This window comes from Tenrec ecaudatus, chromosome 5, assembly GCF_050624435.1.
Source record: "Tenrec ecaudatus isolate mTenEca1 chromosome 5, mTenEca1.hap1, whole genome shotgun sequence".
Taxonomy (NCBI): domain Eukaryota; kingdom Metazoa; phylum Chordata; class Mammalia; order Afrosoricida; family Tenrecidae; genus Tenrec; species Tenrec ecaudatus.
This window is the reverse complement of record NC_134534.1, coordinates 135,652,771-135,679,515: the sequence shown is the minus strand read 5'-3', so window position 1 is coordinate 135,679,515 and position 26,745 is coordinate 135,652,771. Positions and strand designations below refer to the sequence as shown.

At 42.8% G+C, this 26,745-nt stretch overlaps 1 pseudogene; it reads right to left on the bottom strand.

Moving 5' to 3' along the window:
- Nucleotides 1–22,558: 22,558 nt before the first annotated feature.
- Nucleotides 22,559–23,043, bottom strand: LOC142448949 (small ribosomal subunit protein bS18m pseudogene; annotated as a pseudogene).
- Nucleotides 23,044–26,745: the final 3,702 nt, after the last annotated feature.

The following is a 26,745-nucleotide window of genomic DNA, read 5'->3' as shown; positions in this document are numbered from 1 at the left end:
CCATAGGAACTCATATGTGGATAAGAGAGAGTTTTATATAAGGGGTAAGTGTACATTAAGTAAGCACCCCAATCCAGTCCTGTCCAAGCCCATAAGTCTGATATTAGCCTATGTGTCCAATACCAATCTATAAAGTCCTCTTCAGACTCACAAAACACACGCAATGACGCTGAATACAAGATGATCACAGGCCAGTGGGTAGAATGTCTTTGGATCCAGTGGCGTTGTAAGCATCTCAGCACTGACAGGGGCCTATCTCTACAAGAAAGCGATCTAACAATAATTCCTACTTTGGGGATTTCCAAATTGCATCCACACCCCACACCCCCACCGCCATGAAAGAGACATGCCATTGTGCTCTGAACTGGTATTCTCCGTTTCTCCACGCAGCTTCTCCAGTTACCAGCTGCATCAGGGCAGGACCATGTGGCTTCTCCTCAGTTTTGTCTCGCAGGAAGTGAGGAGAGAGAGAGAGAGAGAGAGAGAGAGAGAGAGAGAGAGAGAGAGAGAGAGAGATATTGAGAGACAGAGACAGAGACAAAGAGAGAGAGAGAGGGGATTGTCTTCCGCTTCCAAGATGGAAATACCCGAGTTCCCAGACTCCTCAGGAGAAGGCCATGCCCACTCAGAGGCTTCATTGACTATATCCTGATTGACAGACTAGAGTCTAGTCACTAGACTCACCCCCTCCCCCTACACGTTTAATCCTCAGATTGATACCAGATTACATAACTACCACAGTCACTATAAGTAAAGATCGAGTCAATGGCTATGAATTTGCCTTTTGGCTTTCTTCTGACTAAGAATTTGGCAGAATTTGATTCAGTTAAAAAAAATCACAATAAAATACAATCTGACATAAAGAAAAAGAAGCGCCGAAGGCCAGCCAGCACGCTGATATTCATAACCCCACTCGCCCTGGCACCCATCCCTTTACCGTTCCTCGGGGCTCCCATCCCTTTATTCACCAGAGGTGGCATAGTCATGAAAGGAATTGCACCCCTTGGAAGCGACTGAAGACAGCATTCCCGGATGTCCTGCTGATTCCGAAGGGATTTTCTAAGCACAACACCACCCTTAAATACACCCCTGTAAGGAGGTAAAAGCATTTTGAAAGAAGAGCAACAACAACTTAACATATCTTTACAAGAAAGCAATCCAGCAATAATTCATACTTTGGGGATTTCCAAATTGCTTCTACAGCCCACACCGCCACTGCCATGAAAGACACATGGCACTGTGCTCTGAACTGGTATTCTCAGTTTCAAGAACTCTGACTCTCAGTGCTTACTGTCCTTCAGGCTAAGGAGTCAGCTCCCGGGGTGACTTCTCTGTTGGACATAAAAGCCTGGCACCAGAGAAGGTTTCCTGGGCTCTCATTGCTCTGCTGCTTAGATAGAAACCTGCACACACTCTACTAGTTGAGAGACATCGCAGATGCAAATGCAACTTTAAATATCTGTTCATTTTTAACAAATGCAATCAGGACGCACAAATCAATGACCACAATGACAGCAGGGCGGGGGGGGGGAGGGGGTAACGCAGGCACTACTGGGTTCATGCACAGACCCTCTAAAGCACTCCCACCTGTCCTGCTTTATTCAATCTCCTTTATGTCTAGACATCTGCCAGGTAACCACAAGGTTGGTGGGTCAAACACACAGGCTGGTCCAAGGGTAAAAGATGAGGGTGGCTGTTCCCACAGTGATTTACAGCCTTGGAAACACTATCTAGGGTCAGATGGACTTGATGGCTGTGGATCTGGTTTTTTGATTTGTATATCCAGAAAAGATGGGAAAAAGAAGAAATGATTTGTTACGACAGAATCTCGGGTTCTTTATGGTGGGGAACATTATAGGAAAGGGACTTTTAAAGAAAATTATAATACATAAGATTAATATCTGCTTCACAGCATTCTGATATCTGAGTATTAGCTTTCCTGTGGTCCACTTTAAAATATTTATAATTGCTTTGAAAACTTTCAGGCGGGAATTTGATTTTTTTTTTTTAATCTACATCTAGGCTCAGGTCTTGTTGCTTAGTGACTACTAGCCAACTGCCATCCAGTGGGCTTCTGATTTCAACTTTGGGCACCCCATATGTGTCCCATAGAATGAGGCTTTGTGGGGATTTCAGGAGCAGAGTGACAGGCTTTTCTTCTGAGGTGCTTTTGGCTTTCAGCTCAGCATGTTAACCGGTTGCCTTGCTAAAGGACTCTTACAAATCCTCCTGCAAGGGGCCGTTGAGCCAGTCCTGCCTCACAGTGATCCCATGGGACAGAATTGCCACACAATGCTCTTGGCTATAATCTTTATGGAATAGATTGCTAAGTCTTACTCCTGAAGAGCTAGCTACTGGTTGGCTTCGAACTGCAAACCTTTTAGTTAGCAGCCAGACGCTTCACTGTTGTGCCACCAATGCCCCTTTAACAAACAGTAATGGGTTTGAATCCTCCCAAAGACCCTGTGAAGCAAAATATTATGGGGACTCAATAGATACGCAGGGTACAGCCATGTATTGAAATAGTCCTTCGCCCTAAAGAGAAGTGGAGTCCTGACCCATGCTCTACCATGGATGAACTTTGAAAACTATACTCAGTGATAGACACCAAACACAAATGACTCATGTTGTGTAATCTCACTTGAATGAATAAACAATCATATGGAGACCAACGTTTCTTAGTGGGACTCAAGGGAGGAGAGTAGGGGGAAGGGAGCCCTTGTTTAGAAAGCAATGAGAGGGTGTGGCAATGATCAGGGTGGTGGTTGCATTGCATGGTTAATGTCATTTATATCACTAACTTGCCACCTAAAATATCAAATTGACAAAAGTGTTAGTATATTTTATAACAATATATAAATATAAAAACAGAGCACTTTCAAAAATAACAGTTTATTGTGGCCGAATCCATATATCATACAATTCAAAGTTCAATAATATCAAGAAGAATTTTGATTACCACAATAAATTTAGAACATTTAGAACATAAAAATTACCACAATCAATTTTAGAACATTTTCTTCTTTATTAGCTCCCCATTTCCTCTCCACCTGCCCTGCTGTGATAGTTAAATAATCTGGTGTTCATTTGGACTTGAGAGGATTAAGAGTGAAGGGGTGGAGTCTAGTCTGTCAATCCGGTCATAGCCAATGAGGCCTCTGTGTGGGCATGGCCTTCTCAAAATTCTGGGAAATCCTAATCTTCCTTCTTGGAGACAGGAGACATTCCTCTCTCTCTACTGACTCCCTGGGAGATGTTCTACTGACAAGACACCTGGTGCTACGTCCTGAGAGCTGAAGAAGCCACATGGACCTACCCTGATGCAACCTCTGGAGTTGGAGAAGCCATGTGGAGACCCCCTGCCAGTGCTGAGATGCTTACAATGTCATTGGATCCATACGACTTCCAACCCACTGGCCTGTGACCCTGCTGCATTCAGCATCATTGCATGTATTTTGTGAGTTTGAAGAGGACTTTATAAATTGGTACTGGACATAGGGGCTAGTATTGGACTTATGGACTTGATCTGGACTGGGTTGGGATGTTTTCTCAATATTTAATTGCTCTTGTATGTAAACCTCTTTCTTATACACATATGAATGTCTATGAATTTGTTTCTCTAGTCCACCCAGACTAACACACCTGCCACACCCCCAAGAAATCACCCAGCAAGTTACTGCCTATAGATTCACCCATCCTGAATTTCATACACCGAAAAACATACAAAAACAAACAAAAACTAACAATAGCAAAATAGAAACCTCAATCAAATAGAAAGCAATAAATATTTAAAAAATAGAACTTTAAAATGGGTCAAAAGGGAGATCAAATGATGAGGCATTAAATTTTAACCTAACTACACCTACCATAATCCATTTTCCAAGTCACTGACAGGAAGGCTTTGCACATCACTTGTCTACATTCAGGAGGGATTCACTCAAGGTTTAATCCATATTTATTGTCCCTTCACTTTTTTTCCAGCCGTTTTATTGGAACGTAATTTACGCATCATATAATTCAATAGTTCAACCATTCAATCCCATCATGGGGAGTTGTACAATCACCCCACATCAGTTCTAGAGTATTCCCCCTCCGCCATGGTTAAATCACCTTTAAGATGATTCATGCAATCCAATCTGTTCTAGTGATCTCTCTCCGTCTTAATTAGTTACTCCCCAAATCCCCTTTCCCTCCCTATCTCCCCCACTCCCCTGTATTCCCTATAACCCCTTGTATCTGTAACTATCACTGCGCATCCACTCTTCCTGTGCTTCACAGCTGGGAGACTCAATCGAAAACAAAACTGTGCTAAGGCGGTAAGGGTAAAAACATCATAGTACATAGACAAACATACTAATGATGTGTGGGAAGGAAAAGACCCCCAGCAACAATAAAAAAGCTAGGGGAGACATTTCTGTCATGGAACTTGCATGCAAATGACTTGCATCAGAACAAATTAAGGTCTCGTCTATCGGGTGGTCAACTGGCCTAGTGTTGAATTCGGTCCATCATAATCCAGATTACAATTGTCTCTGCCTGATAGTAAGGCTGATGGAGATGCTCGCCTGTGACTAGAGGGGATCTGCCAGTGGCTCACTCTGTCCAGATACTCGGAGGATGGGTTTTGAGCTCTCAATGTCCCCATAGCCCTCCACAAATTGGGTGTTCCTAATTTTTGCTCTGATGTTTTTCTCCTCACCATAATTGCCATCCTTGGATCACAAAGCTGGCATGCTTCTTCCACGTGGACTTAGTTGACTCCTTGCTTAGATGGCTGCTTGACTATAAGCCTTTAAGACCCCAGACATTATTCCAATTGATAACCAGGCACCATCTGCTTTCTTCTCCACACTTTGCTGTAGCACTCTTATCTTCAGTGATTGTTTCATGAAGGTGAGTATCGAGTACGGTCATGATGTAAGAACTGAGTTTTCTTAAATTGGGACTGGGATTTAGTGAGAGCCCCAAACCCATTCCTGGACCTACGCCCTCATTTTATTTATTTATTTATTTAGCTGTAATTTGGGAGCCGATACATATGTCACATAGTTTTGTAGTTCAATCATGCCAAACATAATTGTACAATTTCCTATATACTCATACATGCTTTCCAAAGCATACTTTCTTTCCTGGGTCTGTACATCACCTCCCTCTTGTCTTCCCCAACCCTATATAACCCTCTTCCCCCAAACCCTTGGTATAGTTTCTTTCCCTGTAGGCTCAACATCCTGGGTTTCAATTTTCCAAAACAACAATAAGACAAATAACACACAGTTCTGAGATACATGCTCATGTAAATGAGCATAAGCAGGCTTTAACAGGATGGCCAGCACAGAGTTTCTGGGATTATAGGTGTCAATGCAGCACGCTGGGCGTTGATGTATCAAGACCTTGTTTGTTCATCAACCAATAGTACACCACTCTTAGTACAGCTGTTTTCTTCTACCTCAGACACTGTGTGTTTTCCGGTTTAAGCCTGCAGATTATGTGTGTCTGGGGCAGAGTCTAGCTCACCCAGTGGAGTTCCCAGTTGGGGTCTCATTGATACAGCCTTCAATGTCCCAGTGTTCTGTGGCACCCGGCCTAGGTTCCCAGGACACCTGCAGACATCCTAAGTAAATATCTTTCTGGTGTTCTCTACATTGAGCCAAGATCCATCTGACTTCAGCAATGATATCCCTCATACCATATCCTTTTTGGAATCTTCTTGAATTTCTGGCAGCTGCCTGTTGAAGTATTGCTGAAGTTCCTTTTGAGTTCTCTTTAGGAAAAACTTTACTTGCACGAGATATTATTGATATGATTTGATCACTTCCACACTCTGGGGAGTTACCTTTCTTTGGAATTGACAGAAATAAGGATCATCTCTGCCAGTCAGGTAGCTGTTCTCCCAACTCCCTGGCATAGATTAGTGAGTGGTCCCAGTGCTTCCGTAGTTTGTTCAAAGCGATGAAGAACATTTCCGATTTGGCTGGAAGTTGCAGCTGCGCATGGCAGGATACTGGGATCCACTTGATCCCTCTGCTTTCTATCTGATGAGTCTCTCAAAGCAATGAGCCTTGGTGCTCACAGCATCGGTGCCCTCGGATTACCTTTCCTTCCTGCTCTCATTCCATCTCTCCTGCTCTGTGCTGCCTTAGACTCCCTCTCTGAGCAAATTCCTTTCATCCCAATGTTCTCTTTTTAGGCTATCTAGCCAAAAGTTAGGGCAGTCCATCAAGGAAGGAAGGACAAGGGAAGAAAGGAAAATGAATGCTATTGTTTCCTGATACGTATACCTATTCCTATCCCACCTGCACCCTTCAAACAATGAGGCGAACCCAGACACGGAAGCAGGCATGGAGATCGGTCCATATCTTAGGAGCTTTCAGTAACCAAGAGTCTTCAGAGGGCCACCTCCAGTCTAAAGCGCTCTGCTGGTGAAACGATTACGCATTTGACCTAACCAGCATTTTCACAGTCAGGATCTGTCTAGGAGTTCTGCAGGAGAAAGGCCTGGCAATAAGATAACGGCCCAGAAAACACTCTTGGGCAGATTTACTCTGTCATGTGGGCTCACTAAGAGTCGAGCCGGATTAGAACACTTGTACACACATGCACACGCGTGCCCGAACACACACACCCACACTCGAAGACATTTCAAGCTTTAATCATTCTTTCATGCTTCAATCTCATTCTATAAAACTGGAACTTTATTTTAGCCACATCTGATATGCTGTGTGTTTCTTTGCTTTCAGGTCTTTAGACAATTTGGGGGATCACTCTATGACATCATGTCCTTCTTTGGCAGATTGTGACTTTTATGACGGTACATGATACAAGGCTTCCCCTTTGCCAGAGAAGAGAGAGTAGTCACTGATTATACTTATAACTGAAGGGACGAAGTGCAGGCGTGTCTTGAGAGCGCAATATTAACAGATTTCCACGCGTGCCGTGAAAATATTTTCTGCAGAAAATGTGTAACGAATATCTTATTTGGTTCACAAACAGGGCATCAAGCCCGTGTTCTTACTCAGGCTTCTGATTTCTATTTTTAAACTTTTTAAAAAAGTGTATTAACAGAGAAGTTTAGAGAATAAAATAGTATCCATCCACCTCCCCACAGTGTAGCTTTATGAGATCTTGACTTTGGCTGTCTTCCTCTCCTTTTTAAAGAAATAAAACCTTCCATAAGCCAGAGACTCCCTCCCATTCCTTTTCTTCCTTAGTTGAAATGACTATCCTGAATATTGTTTTGTTTTATTCCCAAAGATGTTTTAATATTTTTTCTACACATGCAGTATCATAAACAATAGTATTGGTTTGCAAGGTTTTAGGCTTTATATGAATGGTAAAATTATATGCATATTTTACTTGATATTTTTGCTCAATATCATATTTTAGAGTTTTATCCATGTTTGCATGTATAAATTAGCCTACAAATGTTAACTGCTATAAAACATTCCATGATAGCAATAAACCATAATTTACTTTTCTATTTTTCAGCTTATTTCCAATTTTTTATAGCAAACAATGCTTTATAAATATTCTTCTACATGGTTCTCTGCACGTATGTACAGAAGATTCACGTAAGATGTATGCCATGACGTGAAAATGCTGGGTTGAAAGCTATGTGTGGCCTCAAGTTTATTGCTTTGGGTCACTGAGTCAATTCTGACTCCTAGTGACCCCATGTGGCAGAGGGCAACGCCCCCTCTGGTTTGCAAGGCGGTAATCTTAATGGGAGCAGAGCTGTTCTCCTGCAGCGCTGCTGGCGGGTTCAAACCTTAAACCTTTCAGTGCTCAACCACTGCTTCAACGGAGCACTCTCTAACTTTACTAGAGACGGGCAGGTTGTGAGATGAAGAAATTAGTTTGTTCCCCCTAGACAATCAACATGTGATGCTGGGAAAGGCTTAAGATAACTGCCTGTACACTCTCCTTTTAAAAAATGGGCAGGGGAAGGAAGCACACAGAAATGAATGCTTTTTAACTTCAGATGGTTACATGCACTAGGTCCTTGATTCAGGGCAGCCCTACCTCCTGGCAGTGATTCGCCGTGACTCTCGGTTACGCCTTCTCAATCTTTGGTCCTCTTTCACAAAGAAGCATCTGGCAGCTGGAAAGTTTTCTCTTTTCTCTTCCTGCAGAAACATGGAGCACAAGTTCCTTTCATCCTACATTCATTCCTTTTAAAAGTTTGTTGGCTCTTATGAATTAATAATGTATAATACACTCCATTAGACAAAATTATACCACTTGGGAAGATAGAGTCATTTCACCCTAGCATTTGCCTTAAAGTTGCTGGGGGGAAAACAGCACTTTGTAGATTCTGAAAAGTCCAATGATTTAACAGAAAAGGTCTCTCATGAACTCCCTTGAAGACCTTTACAGGACCTTTAGGGTGACTAAGCCAGTCTCCCGAACACTGACTTAAATATTTATAAAGCTTTATACTGGAGCTAGGACACTCTCACTGTGACCCATTTACAATTTGTTCTTGTTTTCAATATCTTCTGCTTTCTTTTTTATTGAGGTTTTATCTGATTTACTTTGTAGTAGAGTTTTATAAAAATGTTTTCCTGTATCTGAAATCCTAGATAGGTACATCTATAGACAGTAACTGGATTAATGGTTCCTTGGGGGGTGTGGCAGGGGAGGTTGGGGAAAATGGAGAGCTAATAATGATAAATATAAGAATGATGAAAATGTTCTAAAATGGATTATGGTGATGATTGTAGAACTCTTCTTAATTGAGCTATTTTAATTGTATGGTTTGTGAATGATATGCTAATATAACTGTTTAAAAATAAAATAAATCAAAAGTTATGAAGCTTTAATGAAGGACCTAATGGTCCCAAGCTGGATCCAATTTTCATTGTAAAGCCAGCTGTTATTTAGAGAGGCTTGAATCAGCTGAGATTTAGAAATGATTTATTTTTGAACCCAGCAAGGCTTAGGGCCTTTGTATTTCCTGTAAGTTTTACATGAAAAGCAAAATATTTTTTAAGGTCATCTCCCGGTGCTTTCATTTTATCATTGACAGTGCGAAGACGGCAAGAGATGGACATTTTTAATACCTTGAGGAAACTATCCTAGATAATCTAATTAATTGGATTAGCCTTCAATTTTCCACATTATTGCAGGCACAGGGTCAGTAAATTTTGTTCCCAAACATGAGTTCCCTTTCCTCCAGGACCCAGTAACTTTCCTCAGCTTACTTTAAGCTTCCCGACTGCTTCATCCAGGGTTATCAAGCTTCCTCTAAAAGTCTCTTAAAAGAATTTCTAAAATCAAAATCCTACCTCACGGCCATCAAGTCAATGCTGATTCATAGTGGCCCTAAAGAGGAAGTAGGACTGTCCCTGTGAGTTTCTGAGACTGGAACTCTTTACAAGAGTAGAAAACCTCGTCTTTCTCCCTTGGAGCAGCTGTTGGTTTTGAACTGCTGACCTAGCAGTTAGCAGCCCAATACATAACCACTACACCACCAGGGCTCCTAAAAGAGTTTCTGGGCTTTATTAATTTGTATTTAATCCTTTGAGGCTCAGATTCTTCTGGGTTTTGCCTACTCTCTTGTCACTTTGGGAACTAAGGTGCGTCTGACGCGTGTATTTTCAATCACCTTGTGTGCATGTATGAGTTGGGCACTGAACTGGTGCATCTCAGTTACAGTGCTAACAAGAACTATTACAGTCAGTACCATGGACCTTCCGCAGGACAAACCATCTGTCTTCGAAGAAGTACAGCCAGAGTGTTTCATGGAGGGTGACACTTTGCCTCATGTTTTTAGTGTGTGTTATCAGGAAGGACAAGCTCCTAGACAAGGATGGCATGTGTGGCAAAGTGGACGGTCACGGAAAAGAGGAAGCTCCTCACTGAGATGGACTGGCAGAGTACATGCAGCAACGGGCTCTAACATACAGAATAACCAGCACGAGGTGCCACAGGGCTGCTCAGTGCTTCGGTCTGCACACAGGCTGCCTCTGAGTGAGAAGTGACTAACGACACCTAACAGCAGCAGCATCGTCCTAAAACCACATCCAACGCGCTCGTCTTTCTGTTAGGGTCACCTCCTACTTCTGGCCCCAGAGGGACAGCAGGTAGCATAAGGGTTTCAGGGACGTGGGGAGGGCGGGGGTCCAGTGTGGGCAGGGGGCATATAAAAGGGAGCTGATGTCAAGGAGTTCAGGAAGGAAAAGAGTGTTTGGAAACTGATGGTGGAGGCGATTGTACCATGCTGTTTGATGTGATTGAATTATGGAATGAAATGATGTATGTAGTAACTCCCAATTAATAATACATTTTTACACATCTCTGCTTATTTTAAGACTGCCTAAAATGACTGAAAATTTTAATATATTTTGCTCGTGAATCTGTCATTTGTTTAGGTTAAGTACCAGTTGGGATAGTGTGAAGATCAATGATTAGAATCACTTTAGCTTGCTCTCTCCCATGTCCAGTGAGGGAGATTGACTATTAGACCTTCTCGAGGACTACAGAGTAGAGCATCTGTCGACTGTCTGGGTGGCCTTTGCGTCATCACAGAAAGGTGGTTGGATTTCCAAAATAAATGCATCAAGACAAAGTTGGATCATATTGATGATCAAGCCTTGGCAGTCACGCAGTAATTCGTTCCTGCTGTTGAGACAGTAAAAAAAGTCCACCCGAGGGGAGAGAAAACCAACTCTGCCTCTTGGTAGGTAGTGGAGAGTCTCCAGAGGAACATATGCTGAGGTCATTTACATGATATGTTTAAACATGCACGCATGCATGCAAACACACACACACACATACAACAGTGGATTCCAACTCAGAGACCCTAGACAACAGATTAGAACTGGCCCCTGGAGTTCTCAATGTTGTAATTCTTTATGGGAGCAGACAACCTCCTCTTTTCCCCATGGGGAAGCTGATGGAGTTGAACTACTGACCTTGAGGTTAGCAGCCCAACACTTAACTCACTCCACCATGGTGCTTATGTTTATAAAGAGTCACTTATTCAGGCACAATGCCTAGGAGTTAATGGTACACTTGTTATTACTAGGAAGATCACTTACATGGAGAAAAATAGGAATGAAGTTTCTTGTTGAATATGTAGAGTATTCTATTTGAGCCAAGAAAATCACAGTTAAACTTCAGATTCTTGTAAATGTCTTTCAGAAATCTGTGGGGGTTTTCTTGTTTGTTTTTAAATTGCTTTTATATTTTGGGGTTATTACAAATATTATTGAATATCCTCCGAACAAGCATCTGGCCCATGTTGAACATATTTATATGTGTAGGGTACCTTGTGCTGAGCTCCTCCCTTTGCCTTGCGGATCCATACAAGAGCCCGTGCTCTGTTCTAGAGCTGATCTCTACTGACCAGTGCACCAATCTCCAGGACCTCTGGCCTCCAGGTAATTTTGGCTCGTGGCAGGTCAGAGCGAGGAGTAGAGTAAGGTCGGGGTGTTCATTCCCCTGGTCTTGTAGGGTGTTCTCTATCTCTGTCTAGACCAAAGGTCACAGCCCCTCTTAAAGCAGCCTGTTGTAGCCAACTACCCACACATTTCCAGGGAGTTCCAATAGTCCCTCCCTGCAGGCCAATGGGTGGTGACAGTTCACTACAATGAGATCTCAGCGTATGCGTGTTCTCTCTCTCTCTCTCTCTCTCTCTCTCTCTCTCTCTCTCTCTCACACATACACACACACACACACACACACACACTCAGACAGACACACAGACAGACACTGACACTTGGTTCTGACTCATGCTGACCCTATAGGACAAAAGAACACCATCCCATTGGGCTTCTCAAGCTACACATCTTTACAAGAGCAGACCGCCTCTCCTTCCCTTTTCTGCTCTATGGCCCTGGAAAGTGGAGAAATGTTGACAGCAATGTGTACAGAATGCCAGGAGACAGGTTGATGGGCAGTGAAACTCCTTGAACTCAAATGTAAAAGAAAGAGATGCTTACCTGGGGATACCTACTTGGGCAAATAAATTCATGGGAAATGCAAACATACTGTATATAATTCTGTATGAGCCGAGTTTTTCAGCACATTTTAATGCATTTTTTGTTGGTAAAATTAGGTGCCTCGGCTGATATTTGGGTAGATATTTGGCTTATACTCGAGTATATATGGTACATTTCCTGTATGTCAGTAGGAGAATGCTGACCCCATTATCTGTTACTGACTCTATTAGCCACTCTCCCCACCACATCATGATCTCTGTTACCATCTGGGGGCATTTTACAAAGTCATTTAAGCAGAAAGCTAAAAGAAGTGAGAGACGGTTAGAGCTGAGACAAAGGTTCTGAAAACACAGTCTTTGAAGTTCATGGTTTGCAAATTTAAATATCCTACATCTCTCCTGCAGTCAAACCAGACATTTTTTAGTTTTTCTAGTCTTCCAGGTTTGCTAGCTTAATTTCCGCCCTCCCCCCCTTTTTTTTTCAAGAAGAATATTATAGAGATGATCAAATGGCCAAGATTTCAAGTGCATTTTTACCTTTTTCTTCCTAAAAGAAAACGTGTATAGTGCTTCATAACTGAGCAAACTCAATTGGACAAAACCCAGTACTATTCTGAGTAATTCCTTTGTCAGCAGTTATTGAAGGATTCGTTCATCCTATCTAAAACAGGCTGATTTGATACTGGCTTAAAATTTATTTTTCATACAGCCTCTTCTGAATTCTCCAAAAATAACATTTGAAGACCCAGGAAAATGTACAGCTGTAACCAGCAATGATGACCTAATATTTTCCCTCATGAAGTAAGACCAAGAAAACTGTATGACCATTTTCTTCATGAGACACTCAAGCTTGGGGATGCACCAGAATCAACCAAAATAAAGGTGGATGGCGAGCTGCCGAGACTTTACCCTAACCCTCGTGTGATAGGTAAGAAAAATAGCTAAGAACAGGGAATTCTGAGTACATAACAAATTACCTCAAAACTGAGAGACTTTGACACGGTGGTAATCATTTTATATCTTTCACACTTTTGTGTGTCAGGAATTCAGACAAGTCATAAAATTCCCCAGGAGAGAAAAGAGTTTGCTGAGGCTCTCTCAACCCAAGATCTGCAGAATCATGATGTAATGATTGACAGTCAGTGTCTGCTTTATCATGTCTAGAGCAGTGTTTCCCAAAGTGGGAAATATTGCCCCCTGGTGGGGCAGCCACTGCAATGATGGGGGGGGGGGGCTGCAAAAGCAAATACCTACACTTTATCCTGCATTATGGGTTACAGTACAGAAATTTTTCATTGCTGGGTGGGGATGGGTGGGTGGCAATAAATATATATTTCTATTTTCTAAAAAGGGAGTGATAAACCAAATAATTTGGGAACTTATGGTTAGGCCTCCATTGAAACACTTGAAGACTGGGGGCTGCAATCATGTAAAGGTCACTCACTCACATACCTGGGCATGGATGGCAGCCTAGTGATCCGCCAGGATGCTCACCCTGCCTCTTTCGATGACTGCCGGGCTTCCGTACAACAGGGTGACTAGATTCTCAGGGCACACACTCCAGAAGAGAGGGAGAGAGCCAGGCAGAAGTCGGGTTGCCTTTTATGATCTGACCTTTGGAAGTCACACTGCCTCACTTCTGTCACATTCTATTAGTCAAGGCAGTTCACCCAGGGGCCTCTCTTTACCACCATTGCCTCACAGAATTCCTCTGAAGATTCAACAAATTATGTAACACTAAATTAAAATAGTGTTTTGTCCCATTGGGGTGATTCAGACTCACATGACCAAGTAGAACTACTCTTTCCTAATCTTTATGGGAGATTGACAGGTCTTTTTTGTTTGTTTGTTTTTTCCTCACAGAGCAATTAGTGGGTTTGAATCATCCACTTTTTGGCTAGCAGGTATGTGCTTAACCTCTGGCCCACTAGGGTATTCCAGTAAAACAGTACCTGGCATATTTTAAGTGATCCCTGGGCGTGACATGGCTTAAGCATTGGGCTGCTGGCCACAAGGTTAGAAGCTCTAACCCAACAGATGCTCTGTGGGAGAAAGATGAGGCACTTTGCTTCTGCAGAGGGTTGCAAGCCTAGGAAGCTCTCCGGAAGGGCCCTCCTCCGTCCTATAGGGTGGCAGCAAGTCAGTTTCAATGGCAAAATCGACTTGAAGGCAGTGTGCTTGGCAAATATCGAGTGGTAAAAAAATGAGCTGTTATTATATCAAAATGTAACATAGCTGAGAGAGTGTCCTCTCCTTGTCACCTCCTCCCAGCGTTTACATCCTCTGCTAGGCAGTTCTTTTAGCACTCAGTTAAACTGGGAGAAGTCATTGACCCTAATAAGAGGGTGGTGACAGGGGTGTGAGTCAGACACATTTTCTTTTAGAAAGAATTTGAAGCTCTTACCTCGGTCCTGCAGAGGACTATAAAAGAGATTAAAAAATTAGTGGGAAATGGAATTTAAAAAAGAAAAGAATCCCTGCTCCCCCAAATTCCTTTTTTATTTAAATTTCATTTTTTTCCACCAGCTTTTTGAAGCCACCAAGGATAACATCCCTGCTCCCTGTAGAGAAAATCGAATCTGCCCTCAGTGGGGCCGCCCACATCGGATGGCTGGCTGAGACCGCCTGCCCTGCCGCACATACAGAACCTGGCAGGGCGGGTGGCAGGGTAGACGGTGGAGCTGAGGACCTGTGGTGCGGAGGACGAAGGGCATGAAAGAGGACATAGAGAAGTCTGCCATTCTCTAACTGAATTTGGTATGGCCGGCAAAGCGGTACAACCCAGGCAACACAATAGCAAGGTTTTCACCAATGAGACTGTTGTACAAACGTGTTCCCAGTGGTACACTGAAGACATCATGAAGTTGCTCATCTGTCCACCTCTTAATCCGTTGGAAAACACACCAAGAGACTAAGACTGGGTTTCCTGGGTGGTAAGAGTCAAAAGTGATTTAAAACCAACTCCCCCCCCCCCAAAAAAAAGCCACTTTTCTAAATTTCCTATGATTTCATAATACAAATAAATCTTGGGGTAAAAAGCACCTCCTGACATAACAACAGCTGTGTTTCCACATTAATAATATCTCTGAGTCTTAGTTACCAACACACTCTCACCTGGGGAGAAACGGCCTGAACCAACCCTGGGGGCTTCCTTGCCTCAAGAGAGAAAAAGAGTTTGTCCGCTGTTCTTGGCAGAAGCCCGGCAATGTCGTGATTGAGAGAATGGCCAGGAGGTGGGCTTCGTGGCCCAGGAGGGGCGGTCCCACTCACTGGCCTCCCAAAGAGCCGGAGCCCTAACCCCCTTCACCTGGTGCTGCTTCCCGAGGAGGCCAGCAGCTGCCCAGGACCTGCACCTGGTCTCTGTTGTTGGCTGTACTGCGTGAACATCCACGGGAGAGGCGACGTGACAGATGCCAGAGCCCAGGGAGAGCGCCGCATCCCTTCCCCCCACCGCTACTCCACCGCTAGCAGCAAACCCGGGGGTCCTGGGGGACAGGGAACTACAATAAGAAAACACCTGTGAATTCCATGCAGAACGCCCCGTGGCTACATTCCACCCTTTGCTCCAGTAGAAAGGATTCCATTTGCTCCCGCTCCGACCCCGGGGCACGGACGAATGGATGGAGGCCTGGTGTGGCTTCTCCGTCTTGGCTGTGTTCCCTGCACCAATTAATCACCCTGCACCGCCTGACAGGCCCGCTCTTTGCTGTGGCTCATCCTCCGGCTGTTCCGGTGATTACTCTAAAACCTTCTCCAGATGGAAGAATTTTTCAGTGTTTTTTTTCTCCCCTCCCTTTCTCCTCCTCTCCTTCCTCACTACTCCAACGCATGTGCTGGCTGCTGCACGTGCGTGAGGCCCCCGGTCCCTCCCATCGCGGAATGAGCCCAGGATCCTAGTTTCGGTCCCGGCTCTGTGATCCGTTACCTCTGCCACCGCGAACAGGTCACCGGGCTGCCCTTCCTCGTTTTTGGCAAAGAGAACAATAGTAACTCCGTCACCATCTTCAAGGGGTGACTGATTATCTGGACCTGCGCTTCTTAATCTGCCCGTTTGCTTTTATTTTGCTTTTTGCCGTCGTTCGTTTGGCACGCTCTTGGGAGCCTACAGAGTCCTTCTCAGCATTGTGGTTGTCAATACAGACAATAAAATCTGCAGGATTGCTAAAAAAAGCGTTTCAGATCAAAATGCAATGATCCAAGTGTTAAAAAGAATTAAATGTGTGTTTCAACAAATGCCCCAAATAACAAGATTTAACAATGAGTCGAATGATGACTGATTTCAACATATTAAGAAGTCTCCACTGTATTTTGGTAGTGCACCTACGACACCAGCTCTGTTACAAGGAGGGCTGCTCCCGGAACAGCCAGCAATTCAAACCCACTAGCTGTTCTACAGGAGAAAGAGCAGGTTTTCTACTCCCTTAAAGAGCTACAGTCTCGGGAATCCACAAGGGGCCATTCTACCCTGTCCTATCGGGCCACTCTTGGAAGTGACTGGGTGGCAGTGAGTCTTGAGGGTGACAGCACCAGTGATGTGATCTGGAGAGATCAGCGGGCCTTCATTCGTTGATAAAGTCACAGGCGCTACTAGGATTACGGTTTGTTGCTTATGTTTGTGATGGAAGAAAATGCTAAATTTTCAAGTTCGGTGAAAAGGAATTCTTTCATCCAAGTACACAGTCCCCCTGAAATGTAGTCCCTTCTCCTAGGGAGCCATGGACTCCCAATTCAGAAACTTTGATAAAAATGGATGAAACCCTGGATGTGAAGAAGCAGCAACACTTGGTAAGCTCTGGGGTTGGAGGCATTTGAAAGAGGGAGGAAATACTTTTAAAAGATGACCGGGTTCAAGATTCTGGGAATCTTTGGATTTCTCCCATGTCAATTTCCTTGAATAATTGTTGGAGAGGTTGTTTGAATGGTCAGAGAGCCATTTCTATAACACAGGTCATTAGTATGCTACAGAGGCTTTCACATCTCAGAATGAATCCAAGTTTTATCAGAACATACCCTCCGCTTAAGCAAGTGTGTTTCTAGATGTGCTTCCTCGGCCATCTCTAAGAATGACTTAGAGGGAAAAGGGGCCGGGGGCTGTGTGTAGGTTAAAGTTAGTGATTCTGGGATCACAGCAGGCTCTCTCAGCCCCCTTGTTTTTTATCTTTCTTCCCCTTCCTCCCCGTTGTTCCTCTTCTATTTTGAGATGTACACTCAAGCCTGAGAGCCTGGGAGCTGAGGAAAAGTGCATCTAATATTATCATTGCAGGGAAGTTATCCAGACATCACAAAGGAAGGCTGGATGCGCTTCTGGAAATTTCTAAAGTTATTACCTGAACCCATATAAAATAAACTAGACTCCAAGTCTTGTTATCTTAAACCTCTACCTAAATCCTCATTGTTTACCCCCAGTGAAGAATCGATGTCCACTGTCAGGAACTCTAAGGACCCTTTCCAGAGTCACAAGAAAAAAGGAAAACATCACCTAACGTAACGCAGGAAACACATGGCTTGTACTCAGCCTCGCTCCTCGGAGACACGGTTTCAGGGTCAGGAGAATCACATCACGGTTTGAGATCCGCCAGGTGAAGGTCCGCCGGGAGAAGGCAGAGGAGAGAGTCAGGAGACAGAGCTCACCAGGAAAAGCCTTATTTCATTTGAGTGACCTTGTTTTCGTTTTTTCGCTCCAGACACAAAGAGCTTGATTTATGTTATGTTGGACATCAGGGACGCAAGGCTTCCTGATGTTTTTCTAGTCTCCAAATCAAGGAGATGGGGTAGAAGAGAAAACACTGCTAAGAAGGAGTTGTCTAGCTCAGACTCTGAAAGTGCTTCTTACTGTATCCAAGAGCCGATTGAGACAGGGGGCAGGAGTCTCTTCTCTCAGAGAAAGATGGCAACAGAAGGAAGAAGCCGGATAGGGTTTCTTTAGCTCAACAGGAAATGATCGATCCGGGGGATAATTTCCCTGCATAGAAGTTGTTGAGAAAATCAAATGTGCATAGATAGGAGAGAGGGACACACAAAAATGTTAGAAATTCTGTCTTCTTTGATGCCCACTTCTCAAAGATTTTAGCAGCCTCCTGGGAATTTCAGAAGGCTTCTCCACCTGTTTCACGACTACCTTAAAGGGATGAATGGTTACGGAACCATCCATTAGGTGCAGACAATTGCAGATGTCTCCAGCTACCAGGCATTTTGAACATAGGGAAATGTAGCCACATGTGGTGAGAGCACTGAGTGAGCTGAGCACATTCCTCTTTGAAGCACCCAGTTCCGCACCAAACACCAGCTCCACCCGGGACTCCCGGGGGCTTCTCTCCTACCGCTCACCCCTTCATTCCTTCTGAGTCTGTCCTGTTCAGCGGGGACTTTTCACAGGAAGAGGGGGCCTCATTTTCTCCTATTTCTTTCCAAGCCACACAGGACTGGGCACATTTCCATAGGTCCTTGTAAAGAACATGTGCTAAACACTTGGTTCTCCCAGATGGCCTCCTGCCATCTTTTCGCACATTTGGGGGAGAAATAGAACCCAAGTCAGCTGTCAAAAGACCATATCCTGTGGGCCAAATCCTGCCACTGCCTGTTTCGGTAAAGAAAGTCTTATTGGCGCACCGCAGTGCCCAATTGTGTGTGTATTTTCTGCTTTCTCACTACAAAGACAGAGTCAGGTCATTGTGAAAGAGACCATGTGACCCTGCAAAGCTGAAGCTGTTTTCAATCTGGACTTTTACATAAAGTTTTCTAACTCCTGGAGTGAATGATGCACACATTTCAGAGCACTTCAATTGTCTAGAGGAAGACAACCAAACCTCCCAGAGAAATAGTTCATTGTCAGCGATTTAAGTGAACATGCCTTGGATACTTTCAATGTACCTAATTACACCACCATCAAGTTTATATACAGTCTTACTTCTCATAACAACTCTATGAGCTAGGTGCTATGATTATTCCCAATTTACAGTTGAGAAAACAGAGGTCCAAAGACATGGAATCATTTGCTTTAGTCATCCAGCTAGGAGAAGGCAGGGTAGGGGATTTCAGAGCCCAAAGTCTGACCCACGAATCCATTCTGCCCACTGATCCTCTGTCATGAGATCATGAGATCACATGAGCCGGGCTCCTTGGCAAGACCGAGGCTTCCTCCACCAGCCAAGTCAAATTATGAACAAATTCTTACCACTGCTCTCAGCAGCAGCAGTGTTTCAGGAATTCCGATTTAATAGGACAACAGGCCCCATGAAGCTGAATTGTAAAATGCTCTAGTTGTGTGTATGTGTGTGTATGAGGGGAGACTCCCTGTATTTGCGTTCCTCAGCCTCATTAGATTTTGCTGTTTTTATTGCTGCTAGGTGCCATTGAGTCCCTTCAGACCCATAACTGTCCTTTGTATGATAGAGCAAAACACCAGTCTTGCCCCTTCCTCACTCTTGTTCTTTTGTTTGTCTGTGTCAATGTCCTGAAGAGCGTCTTCCTCTTTTCCCTTGCCCCTCCACTCTGCCAAAAATAGTGTCCTTCCCCAGGGACTGGTCTCTCCCGATGACATGTCCTCAGTGCATGAGATGAAGTGTCACCATCCTTGTGTCTGAGGGGCATTCGGGCTGTACTTCTTCCAACAGATCTGTTTGGGTTTTTGGTGGTCCACAGCACTCTCAATATTCTTCACCAATACCAGCGTTCAAGTGCATGAATTTTACTTTGGTCTTCCTTATTTAATGCTCAACTTTCGCATGCATCTGAGTCAATGGAAAATACCATGGCTTGGGTCAGCAGGCATATGTTAGTGCCCAAACTAACATACTTGCTTTTCGACACTTTCAAGAGGTTTTGTGCAACAGATTACCCAATGCAATGCACTGTTTAATATTTTGATTGCTGCTTCAAGAGCATTATTTGTGGACCCAAGAAAGATGAAATTCTTGACAACTTCTGTCTTTGCTCCATTTATCAGGATGCTACCTATTAGTCCAGTTGTGAGGATGTTTGGTCTTTACACAGAGCTGTCATCCATACTGAAGGCTGCCATCCTTGATCAGCAAGTGACTCAAGTCCCCTTCACTTTCAGCAAGCCAGGTTGTGTCATCTGCATATTATAGGTTGTTAATGAACCTTCCTCCAATCTTCATACTGCATTCTTCTTCAAATCATCCAGCCTCTCTGATGATTGCTCAACCTATAGTTTGAATAAGTATGGTGAGAGGCTATAACTTTGATGCACAGGTTTCCTGATTTTAAGTTAACTGCCTCTCGATTCATGTAGCGGTTCCTCATGAACACAAGGAAGTGTTCTAGAATTCCAATTTTTCTCAAGGTTATCCATAGTTTATTTTTTATTTTTCTTCTTTACATTAAAAAAATTTTCTTTGGGGGCCCTTACCGCTCTTATCACAATCCATCATCCATTGTGTCAAGGACATTTGTACATGCTGCCATCATCATTTCAAACATATTCTTTCTACTTGAGACCTGGGTATCAGCTCTTTTTTTCTCTCCCTATTCGTAGTTTATTGATTAACATAGTCAAATGCCTTTGCACAGTAAATAAAACATAAATAAACATATTTCTGGTATTTTCAGTTTTCCGCCACGATGTCAGCAATGATATCTCTCTTTCCAAGTCCTCTTTTGAATCCGGCCGGAACCTCTGGCAGCTCCATCAATGTACTGCTGCAACTGTTGTTGGATGATCTTCAGCAAAATATTACTTGCATGTAGCATCAATGATATTGTTCTATAGTTTGATCATTCTGTTGGGTCACTTTTCTTTGGCATGGGCACAAATATGGATCTCTTTTGACCAAGTAATTGTTTTTCAAATTTCCTGGCATCGATGACTGAGTGCTTGCAGTGCTTCATCAACATGTTGAAACATTTTAATAGGCATTTCATCAGTTCCTGGAGCCTTGTGTTTGGCTAATGCTTTCAGGGCAACTTGGACTTCTTTCAGTTCCCTTGGGTCTTGCTCAAATGCTACCTCCGGAAATGGTGGAATGTTGACTCGTTCTTTTTGGTGCAGTGACTCTGTATTCTTTGCATCTTTTTTTGTGCTGCTTCCTGCATCATTCAATATTTTGTCCATTGCATCTTTCAGTATTACAACTGAAAACGTGAGTTTTATTCTTCAATTTTTTCAGTTTAAGATATGCTGAGCATGTCTTCCTTTTTGGTTTACTAACTCTAGGTCTTTGTACATTTCATGATAATGTTTACTTTTTCTTCTCGAGTTGGCCTTTGAAATGTTCTTTTCGGCTCTTAGCTACTCTATGAATAAGAGTAGGTTTTGGAGTCTCTTCTGACATCCCCTTTGAGCTTTTCTTGCTTTCCTGTCTTTTTAATGACCATCAACTTTCTTCATGTATGATGCTCTTAATGTCATTCCAGAGCTCATCAGGACTTCTGTCATTAGCATTTAAAGCATCAAATCTGCTCTTGAAATTTAAGTGGAACATACTCAAGGTCTTATTTTGACTTTCTTGAACTTGTTTTCATTTTCTGCAACTTCAGCCTGAACTTACACATGAGCAATTGACGATCTGTTCCGTCCGTACTCAGCACCGGGCCTGGTTTTAGCAGTTGATACTGAGCTTCTCCATTGTCTCTTCCCACAGATGTAGTCAATGTGCTTTTTATGTATTCCATCTGGAGAAGTCCACGTGCATATTCACTTTCTGTGTTTCTGAAAAAAGTTATTTGCAATGAACAAGTCATTAATCTTGAAAAATTCTATCATGTGATTTCCAGATTCATTGATCATATTTTCCCATTATGACTCCTTTCCTTTGTCTCCAACTTTTGCATTCCAATCTCCAATAATTATCAATGCATCCTGATTGCATATTTGATCAATTTTTAACTGAAGATGTTGGTAGAAGTCTTCAAGCACTGGTTTTAGTAATTGGTGCCTAAATTTGAATAGTTATATTGGCTGGATTTCCTTGTATTCAGATAGATAGTATCCCGTCACATGTAGCACTGCACTTCAAGATAGACCTTGAAATGTCACTTTTGATGTTGAATACAATGGGCCTCTTGATTAAATTATTACCCGCATAGTAAACCCTATGATTTTCTGATTCAAAATTGCAGATACTGGTCCCTCTCAGCTCACTAATGCCTAGACTATAGATCGTTATGTGTTCCATATGATTTTAACAACTTCCAATTTTCTCAAATTCTACTTCATATATCCCAAGATCCAATTATTAATTGATAACTTCGCTGTTTCCTCTCATTTTGTGTCATCCCCATTAGCAAATGAAGGCCCACCAGGCTTTCCTCCTTCAGGTTTACTCCAAGTGCCTCACTGTGGTCCATTCTCCTTTGAGAAAGCAGCTCTTCCTTGGTCATATTTTGAGTGCTTTCCATCTCAGGGCACTATCTCTTAGAATGTGTACCTCTGTTCACAAGTTTGTAGTAACTGACAATGTTTTCAGTGGCTAGTTCCTCTAAAGTGGACAGGCTACTTCTTCGTCATCTTCCTTTCTTAGTCTGGAAGCTGAGACCTGTTCACTTTGGTGACTCTGCTGGTAATTGAAACACCAGTGCCATAACTTGCAGTGTCATAGCAACACCTGAGCCACCACAGTATGACAAACTGACAGACAAGTGGTGGATTTTACTAGATTTTTTTTTACTATAAAGTAAGTTTATTGGTAATAATATTATATAATTTACTCCCGATATTTGATGTTACAAATTTTGGGGTCTTTGAGATATGCAGGATCCTTGTAAGTGACTGGCATAAAACCCATTATTTGTGCCCTCTTAATTGCTTTTGTGATTTCTTTCTGTTTCTTCCCACAAAGGCCTGTTATGTGCCTTCCATAAATGTATCCAGTAAACGGAGAAATAAACTGGGATAAAAGCTGGACATTCTTGTAATCTACACGTTTTCCACACAAGAGGCATTTTTTAAGAGGTTCCTTGTAAGGATTTTCCATTGTAACGGGCAGGTCCTCGTTGCTGGTCACCTGTTTATATTGAGAACAAGCTCTTCTGTAGATCACTGCGTGACTCCTGGAATCTGGGAAGCTGGCTGCAGCCGTGGTGAAGCGCGTCAACTTTTTTCTCCCAAGAGCACGGCAAACAGCAACCATGGCGGCCATGATGCCAGCACCTCCTACTAGATTTTAATAAGATAATTTGTATCTATCAGTCTAATTGCTTTGCTTTTGGAAAATTTGAAAAATTAGTAGATTAGATTTCTCCAAATTAGTAGATTAAATTTCTCCAAATGACCAGGAATATGAGGGGGTACCAAAAAACCTGGATATGATATGAGGGGGATAGTGCATTTGGAGTTCATTTACTCAGGTCAGACTGTTAATCAATCTTTCTATTTAGAGGTTCTGAAAATACTGAGTAACAATGTGTGACAAAAAAGACCTGATTTGTGGCAGATGGGGGAATGGTTTTACCATCACAACAGTGCACCTACTCACACAGCCATCTCAGTGCACCAGTTTTTGGCAAAAAGCGGCATGCCTCTCTTGCCCCAGAAACACAAAGAAATTGCATGGAGTGAGGTCAGGTGAGTACTTTACAATTTCTTTGTGTTTCTGCTAATGAAGAGGGACATGAAAGGACAGCCATTTGATGACATAGAGGAGGTGAAGGAAAAAAAGGTGCTGTCAGCCATCCAGACAGATGAGCTTGAAAAATGTTTATAAGAATGGAACGGCAGATTTGACAAAAGTATTAAGTGTAATGGAAAGTACTTTGAAGGTGATGAGGTTGTTTTGTAAAATAAAACTTAAATATCTCACTTTGAGAAAAAAATCTGTTTTGGGGGGATAGCACCTCATCTATCTGTTTATGTTTCTGCATGGCCTTTTATCCACAGATCTCAAAAGGCTTTGCAAGCAGTTACTATTTGCGGTTCTATTACTCCCTTGGGGCCTATCATGGAGTGTGGCTGCTTTAAATCTCCAAGAGTCCCTTTACGTTATAGATATATATTTCCCCTTAAATTGTTAAAACAAGCACTTCACCAATATTTGATCGAAAAAAACATTGGGGACTGACTTCTCTTTGTCTAAACTGGCATTTACCTAAATTAGTATTTCAGGCACCACCTTGCTTCAAAAGATTGCCGTTGATGCCACTGGGCATAGTTTAAAAGAAAAAAACTAAAACCTTAAGAGTAAAGTAAAAGCAAATTAGCACTTAATTCAGTCTCCTTCCGAGGACTGGTGAGTTTATATGCATGAGTTATTTATCTCAGGGTCTACTACAGGGTGGTTTTTGGCTCAATTTTTCTTTAATGAAAGCATGGGACATCTTTGGAGCCCGTCCACCAGTGATTGTATGCAAGGACAGCATGTCAGGCGCTCTCGCTGCTTGCCAGTTCTGTATAAGGAGCTCCAGCGGTGTCCTCCAAAGAGGGTTTGCCTGCAATCCGGGAGGGTATGAAGAAACCTCCCAGTCCATATCTATCGATCTACCTATCTATCGATCTATTTATTCATTTTAATAAATTTAATTTTAACAGCAAGCTTCAGTTGACAAAGCAAGTATGCAGAAAGTGCGGAGAGCTCCCATATAACACCATGCCAACTCCACAGACTTATTCCTCATGTTAATTTTTAATGTCATCTGGTTAAATTATTTTTGGTATATGTCATATAATGCATATTTATTCAGTAGTGCATGCATGTGATTCCTAAGTAGATGCACAACTTTCCTTTTTTAACTGAATGGGAGTGTGAAAAATATTCACTGTTGTATATTTATCTCAGCATTTATTTATATTAATAATTTTACTGGTGGGGGTTCTTACAAATCTTATAACAATCCATCAATTGTATTAAGCAACATTGTACATATGTTGCCATCAACATTTCCAAAATATTGTCTTTCTACTTGAGCCCTTGGTATCAGCTCTTTTCCCCCTCCCTTCTCCACTCACCCACCCTTGTGAAACCTTGATCAATCATATATTATTGTTGTAATTTCAGATCTTACACTATCGGTTGTCTCTTCATACACATTTGTTACTGGTCCTCCTCGGGGGTGGGCTATATATCCAATTGTGATGGTTTCTCCCATCCTTCCCCTTCTCTGCCCACCCTCCTGCCACTTACTCACATCGTCGCCATGCTAGCGCCACTCCCACTACTGTTCCTGAAGGTTTTATCTGTCCTGAATTCCATGTGTTGAGAGCTCTTATTTGTACCAATGTGTGTACTCTCGTCTAGCTGGATTTGTAAAGTAGCCCTGGGTCACAGTAGGTTGGTGGGGGAGGGGGAGCATCCAGGAATGAGAGGAATAATGTGTTTCTATGGTGCCGTACTGCACCCTGGTTGAATTGTCCCTTGTAACCCTTCTGAGGGTGGATGTCCAATTATCTACAGATGGGCTTGGGGTCTCCACTCCAATTCCCCTGTTACATATCGATATAATTGTTTGTTTTGGATCTTTTTGATACCTGATCCTGTTGACACCTCATGATCACACAGGCTAGTATGCTTCTTCCATGCAGGTTTATTTGCTTCCCTGCTAGATGGCTGCTTGTCCAACGTCAAGCCTTTAAGACCCTAGATGCTCGATCTTTTGACAGCTGGGCACCATCCACTTTCTCCACCACATTTGCTTATGCATCCATTTGGTCTTCAGTCATCGTGTCTGGAAGGTGAGTGTCAAAGAGTGCCAGGTTATTAGAACAAATTGTTCTTGTTACTTAGGGGGGCCTTGATTAGAAGACCAAAGTCCATCTGCCTTCTTAATACTTAACATATGTATATTGTGCATTGGCCTCTATCCCTTTCATTATAAATTAGTATATTTACATATATACATCCGTATAGCTATACCTCTATAAATAGATTTTGCTTCCTACTTCTTTCCTCTATTTCACCTTCTTCCTGTCCCACATTTGGCTCTCAGTAATTCCTATTGGGTATATTGTACTTGATCAAACCCCACCCTCCTCACCATCATTTTTAGATCTCTTGTTGTTCCCTTATCCCTGAGTTTGTTGGTTCTCCGCTCCCTCTCACCCCCACACCCCTTCCTCTCCCATGTTCCCCCAGGACCACAGGTCCCATTGTTTTATCCTCAGGATTGTTTGTCCTGCCTATCTTTTATAGATAGACATAGGGCAAAGGAAAAACAAAACAAAAAACCCGATAATATTTCCAGGTCTGTCTGCTGACCCTTATTGATATCTCAGCATTTTAGCAGCACTCGACCCTTAGAAAGAGCAGTGTTGTTCTGTTACACATAAGGTGGTCAGGAATTGGAGCCAACTCAATGGTAACTCATAGCCACATACCTGTGTAGGTCACATACTGGAATACTTCAGAGATCACGAAGGGAGGCAGGGAACTGAGCAGACATTGACGAAGACTGAAAGAGCAGATGACGCTTCAAAAGGGGGAAGCTGCTGCCAACCTGGAGTCACACCCTCCAGCTGAGGGTCACCAACTTGAAAAAACAGCCACCCATCAAGCCTGATCTGCGTTTTCACGAGAAGCTGAAAAATTCTTTTTTTTAAATGTGAAGTCTTACAGTTTATAGATTAAATCTTACTTCTATTGAAATGTAGCAAACTTTTCAAAGCAAGAGTATGCTGGCCCCAAACCTCATCTGTTGGCTAGCTTTGGCTTACAGACCACTAATTTGCAAACTGTACTCTAGATATTCTATTTAAAAAGATTTTTTTTACAATGAATCAATGTAGGAATTCAACAGAATGGGGTCCTTCTTAATTATTCCCAACACAGGTCAGTATATTAAACGTGTTGCAAAGTCTACCACAGGCTTGAGAAGCAGTGCAAGGAAGAAATGTGCTTAGCTTTGTCGAAGCCACA